The sequence below is a fragment of the Alosa sapidissima genome, chromosome 14 (genome assembly GCF_018492685.1).
Source record: "Alosa sapidissima isolate fAloSap1 chromosome 14, fAloSap1.pri, whole genome shotgun sequence".
NCBI lineage: Eukaryota > Metazoa > Chordata > Actinopteri > Clupeiformes > Clupeidae > Alosa > Alosa sapidissima.
The window spans coordinates 15,154,425-15,160,983 of NC_055970.1; the positions used below are offsets into that span (position 1 = coordinate 15,154,425).

Below are 6,559 nucleotides of genomic sequence, written 5' to 3' on the forward strand. Positions count from 1 at the left end.
AGTAATTAGCCACTGTACAACTGTACACTGTAGGCCACTGTACAAACTATTACTATTTAGAATTATTTATGATAGCCTACATGATACATTCAAAAATAATTGATGTCCTATTTTTTTTAATGAACTTTTCACAGCACTGTATAAACTATATAGACTTCTCTTTCATGTCATTACACTGTATTGGTGCTATGCAAGTCGAATTGAGTGCCTGTCACTTTAAGGCTGTGACGGCCCGTGGGGCTTGCTTGATTCTCACGGTTTTAAGCTAATTTAGTAGCGTTGTTGTGCATGGTGCATAAGAATATGTGGACGAAATTAATTATGTTTTCCATGTCATTTGGTAAAATAAATGCTCAAAAAGCTTTGGTGAGCTCTACAGGAATTACAAACTATCTCCAGATGTAAATGGTTGCGTATCCTATTACTCAAATTCAATTAAACCCACCAATAGGCTAGCCAGACCAGTTTCACAGCCTAGGTATTTTAGCAACACAGGGCTTGAAAGCATTGCCTGTATCACAAACAAAAACGAAGCAATGCGTGGAATTTATCTGGGAATAGGCTACTGAAGGTAGGGGCGAGCTACCTCGCTGGCGTGTTTAATTTGGTTCCTTGGTTAACATAATGTAGGCTACGTTTTTTTGCACAAAATTGCATCTGCTAATAAACTTAAACATAAACACAAACAAGCATGATCTCCTGTGGAATCCCTGACTGCGCCTACAACGTTAGCCTACTATTATTTGTTGACATCAAACCTGAACGAACGGCAGCTGTTCCTGAAGTTCACTTGCATGTTTTTTTTGTTTTTTTTAATTAGCCAACATTTTTTGCAGTGGCGCTTGAATTCCAAGAGCGCCGCTGCGCCGCTGATGAATACATTGTAGGGGAAACACTGCCTACTCTTAGTAAGGAAAAGTGACAACTCCTAATCTTGAATTTCCCCTGGGGATCAATAAAGTATCTATCTATCTATCTATCTATCTATCTATCTATCTATCTATCTAATATATGATAAGAGCTCCATTGCTATGGTTGACATGATTACTCATGCACAAGCTTGATTGAAGTGATCACCTTGATTGGCTGATGATTATACACAGGAATAATGCCAAAAACCTCCCCTACGATGATGAGTGACAGGTCTTAGCTGGTGAGAATGTGTGCGCTATAAGTACTGTGAAGGATGGAAGATGATGAATAAATAGCCTGAAGAGTAAGGATGTAGCCTAGTAGCATAATAAAATACACTACGGATTGAAGCAGTATCATGAAGCATGAACATGTTTTAAATGAATCTGTAGGAAAACACATTGCAAAGAGGAGAAAGAATTTAATTTGATTTACAGTGACATGTTACATTTAGTTTACATGCAGTGATTGTTTGTTGGTGGGTTTATTGCATCCCTTAGTTACAATGCACAAATATTCTCTCGCAATGGAGAGCTCCTGTAACCGCATGTTGATTTTTAAAAACATTGCGACGTGAAATGCCAAAAAACAAAAACGGCTTAGGATTGTTTGTTAATACACCATGTTCCAAATTATTATGCAAATTGGATTTAAGTGTCATAAACATTTATTTTTTTGTTTTTCAATTAAACTCATGGATGGTATTGTGTTTCAGGGCTCTTTGGATCATTGAAATCAATCTCAGACACCTGTGATAATTAGTTTGCCAGGTGTGCCCAATCAAAGGAAAACTACTTAAGAAGGATGTTCCACAAGCATGCCACAGGTTTCAAGCAATATGGGAAAGAAAAAGGATCTCTCTGCTGCTGAAAACCGTTGATTTTGATAGCCTACTGGTATGCCGGTTACAGGAAGTGTTGAACAGTGTTGGCCCACTTTAAGAGTAGCCTTTTACTTTATTTCTAAGAATAAAATTCTACAACAGAAGTCTAATAAGAAATAAAGGCCTGCCTCGAATGCAAGCCTGCCCCAAATAAAAGCCAGGTGCTTTCGCAGCCTTAGTAAATAAAAGATCCGGGGCGCAATTTGAAAATGTGATAAATACATCTCTCTTTCTCTCTCTTTCTCTCTCTCTCTCCCTGTTTATAATTAGAGTATTTGTATTTGTGGAGAGAGCTGTCTCCTCTCTCTTATACTGTAAATGCTGAGAGCTCCTCTCAGTTAAGCTCCTTAAAAACAAACTATTAAGCAGAGACTTGGCAGCGGCTCACAGCAGCTTACACACACACACACACACAAACAGTCTCTCACTCAATCACACACACACACACATATACCCCCCTCCCACACACACACACACACACACACACACACCAAACCAGCGCTGAGGAGTCACAATAGCACTTACTTTCATTTGTTTTTTAGCATAATCCCTGTTTCTCCTGGAGGAATCCTCATCTTTCGTCATGTCTCTCATAGCTTCTTCACACACACACACACACACACACATGCATACACACACACATACACACACAGTGGCTCTGAGTTGGATGGGTGTCTGTCTGAAGCATTTGCAGAAATTTGCCCTTGCAGAAAGTGTACTTGGCAAAGTCTCTAGCCAGCATCAAGAAGTGCTTCGCAGGGATCATGCAGGAGTCTATATAGTTGGTAGCGAGTCTGGCGTGTATGGCTTTGATGGAATGTTATGTGGCCTTGAGGTTTCCCCTGTTGTTGCCTGACGCTGTGTGTTCTCTTGTGTGTTGTGTGTCACTGCCTGTAATTGTGTGCAGGTGTCCTTGATTCTGTACTGACGAAGGGGGTTGGACCTGCAAGCCGCCCGCTCCATCATGGCCGCAGCTCATTCCCTAGCGGACCTTCGCACGTGACACTGCTGTTTTTCCGCATAGGCGTTTAATATTTGATAAGGGGCAACTGACTCTACCGCTTTGCTGTTCTGCTTTTCTTTTTCCTGTCCTGTAAATTCTCTTGTAAATTCTCTTGCGTGCCTGGTGATGGGACGGTGAATTTTGTTTTACTTTTGCACCTCAGAGTAGGTTACGGGCAGCACAGCAGGAAGCTTGCGGAAGACTCACCTGCATTTTTCTTTTCGAGGAGGTCAGGTAGTTTTATGTGAATATTTATTAGAGAAGGTAGCTTGACAGGGCCTGTTTTGTTTGTCATTACCGGCTGAAGTCAAGCTGACATTGTTGTTTGACGGTTTTTACAGTCCGAAAATAAATATTGTTTATATTTTTGCTACTCCGACTCCTGGGACTTTCATGTGTGTGTGTTTGGTTGTAAGAGAAAGTTTGAGTTCCTCCTAACTTCATGCTGATGTTTGTGTGTGTGTGTGTGTCGGGGGGGGGGGTGAAAGTTTAAATCTGTTCTTCCAAGATGAAGTTTGTGTGTGTGTGTGTGTGTATTTGTGGAGGCGAGTTCAAAAACTTTCAGCAGTAATTAATCAGCAAGCACATCGCTGTCATCTTTAACCTTGTATGTGTGTGTGTCTGTGTATGTGCCTGTGTGTGTGTGTGTATGTGCCTGTGTGTGTGTGTGTGTGTGTGTAACAGCAGTGCGCTCGTCACTGTGCTGACCCTATCTGTCTCTATCTTCATAATGACACACACAAGTGTGTTATTATCTTATTATGTGCGGTGTGTGGATGCATGTGTGTGTGGGTTTACTACCTGTTACATCTGAATTTATGTAAGGTTTGTTTGTGTGTGTGTGCGTGTGTGTGTGTGCGTGTGTGTGTGTGTGTGTGTGTGTGTGTTTGTATTACGTTTTCATATATATTACTATTATTATTATGGTGTTAGTGTGTATCTATGAGTGTGTAGTGGGTATTAGTGTGTGTTAATGTGTGTGTACTTGTGTGTGTGTGTGTGTGTGTGTGTCTGTGTGTGTCTGTACATCTGTAAATAGCTGCAATAATTAGTAGTCAGGGGTTGCCACGGTGATCATTAACACCTTGTTCTCAGCGATGGTGTGGGTGGATCCACCCCCAAGAGGTCACACAGCTACACACACACACACACAGACACACATATGTACACATACAAACACTCTCTCACTCAATCACACAGACACACACATACACCACCCCCCACACACACGCAAACACACACGCGCGCACACACACACACACACACATATACACACAGACGGATACATTCTTACTTCTCAAGAAACAGACTCAAAGAAACTTCAAATTGATTTAGAGAAAATGTTTTTGCACAGATTAATCTCAGAAGAGCAACTGTAGAAAATCTGTTATGTTGTGTGTCTATGTGAATGTGTGTGTGTGTGTGTGTGTGTGTGTGTGTGTGTGTGTGTGTGTGTATGTGTGTGTGTGTGTACGTGCGTGTGTGTGTGTGTGTTGTTTCCTGTTAGTCCCTCTGGTAAGTGTATGGTAGATCAATACACTTTAGTTCAGCACATCTCTTCTAAATGAGATCTGAGACAGAAGGACCACATGAGACACACACACACACACACACAAACAAACACACACACACACATGCACACTTGCACTCTCTCTCTCTCTGTCTCTCTCTCTCTCACACACACACACACACACACAGCTCTCAGACATATACACACAACCACACAGACACACTAGTGATGAATTATCTGGGTAATTTGTGGCTGTGGAGAAGACAGGAGCCCCCATCTGTCAGCAGTCCAGAGAGAGACAAATACAGGGACAGAGAGAGAGAGAGAGAGAGTAAAAGAGAGGGAGAGAAAGAGGAAAAGAGAGAGGAAGAGAGGTGGGGGAGTGAAAGGAAAAGAGATGGAGAGAGAGAGGGGGAAAGAGGTGGGTGAGTGAGAGGGAGAGAGAGAGAGAGAGAGAGGAAGGGAGAGAGATAAAGGAGAGAGGTGGGGGTAGAACGAGGTTGGACTGAGGGAGGGAGGAAACTGGCAAAAATAGAGAGAGTGTGCAATAGAGGGAGGGGGAGGACATGGAAGGAGGGAGGAACCAAGAGAGAGAAAGAGTGATGGAGCTGACATGACTAACAGACAGTCAGAAATAGAAAAAAGAACAAGTGACAAAAAGTAAGAGAGAAAGAATGAGAGGGATAGACATTAAGTATAGCACAAAAACAAAGAGAGACAGAGAGATAGACACAGACTGAAGAAAAGGAAGGAAGAGGCAGAGCAATCAAGCAAATGACACCAGAGAGAACCAGACAAACACACCCTTGGGAGGATGCCATCTGCATCTGTCTTCTGTCGAGTGTGCGTCTGTGACACTCAAACACACTCATACAGTACACACACAAAAACACACATATACACTACAGTATTGACTACAGTATAGTATTGTGTGTCTTGCTGCTAGGACAGTCATCAAGCATCAGAGCCCTACAAAGTCTGATGACATGAGCTGAGCTCAGCATGAGTGTGTGTGTGTGTGTGTGTGTGTGTGTGACACAGACAGTCACTGGAATTGAGTTTCTTCAGGCCACTCAATGCCTGTCAGGGGCTGCTGATATTCTAACGGCCCCTCCACTGATGTAGGAGTACCTACTCCAGATTCACCCTCTAACTGCTACCAGATTTACCCCCTAACTGCCCCTCTATCTGTAGAATGCACACCAGATTTACGCTTTATCTGCCCTTTTATTCCTAGTATCAGATTTACCCTCTATCTACCCCTCTGTCTCAAATACTTACACCATATAGCCTATACTCCAACTGCCCCTCCCCCCCCCCTATTCACAGTAAGTGCATGGTGTTTATTCATAGTTAGATGGTGTTCATCTACAGTAAGATGTTGTTTATTTACAGTAAGATGGTGTTTCTTTGAGATGCTGTAGCCTAAGATGTTCTTTATGTACAATAAGGTGGTGTTTATTCATAGTTAGATGTTGTTTATCTGCAGTAAGGTGGTGTTTATTCATAGTTAGGTAGTGTTTATTTACAGTAAGGTGGTGTTTATTTTTAGTTAGATGGTGATGAAATAAGCAGGAGGTCATTTACAAGAAGTTGGTGTCTTTGAGATGAGGTAAGATGGTGTTTACCTTCAAGAAGATGGTGTTTACTTACAGTTAAATGCCCAGACACAAACTAGGAAAAGGGATGTAGAATGTATTGCACAAAGAGATATGATAGAGACAGTATTGCACAGATTTCAGCACTGTGGTACATATGCTGGGTTGTAGTGCTATAATGCTGATGTAATTGTACATCATCCATCCGACATTTACATTTACAATTCACATCCTTCAGAATATTGCTCAGAATGGTACAAGAGAATGGTATCCTAATGGACATGCAACAGATACAAACAGTGTAGCTCTCTCTCTCTCTCTCTCTCTCTCTCTGTCTGTGTATGTGTGTGTGTGTGTGTTTGCGTGTGTGTATGCGTGTGTGTATGCGCGTGCGCACATGTGTGTGTGTATGTGTGTGTGTGTGTGTGTGTGTGTGTGTGTATGTGTGTAAATATGTGTCAATGTATTGACATTGATGTTTATTCACCGTTACTACGATAAAGGGCAGGTCAATCACCCAAGTGTGTGTGTGTGTGTGTGTGTGTATGTGTGAGAGAGAGAGGTTTGTGATGAGTATGTTTTACAGGGTAGTGTCCTGCTAAAATCCACAGGTGGCTGATTGCCTTTTAAAGTCTTGAATGAAAATGTCACAC

The 6,559-nt window shown here is 42.0% G+C and overlaps 1 long non-coding RNA gene across 1 annotated transcript in view; it reads left to right on the plus strand.

Annotated features, from left to right (window-relative positions):
• The first annotated feature begins 1,164 nt into the window (after nucleotides 1-1,164).
• The window catches only part of LOC121682183, a 19,737-nt gene continuing 14,342 nt past the window's right edge, over nucleotides 1,165-6,559 (plus strand). The window contains exons 1-3 of the long non-coding RNA XR_006022461.1: nucleotides 1,165-1,174; nucleotides 5,638-5,649; nucleotides 6,463-6,468. This is a non-coding gene — a long non-coding RNA (uncharacterized LOC121682183). The remainder of the gene's footprint in view (nucleotides 1,175-5,637; nucleotides 5,650-6,462; nucleotides 6,469-6,559) is intronic.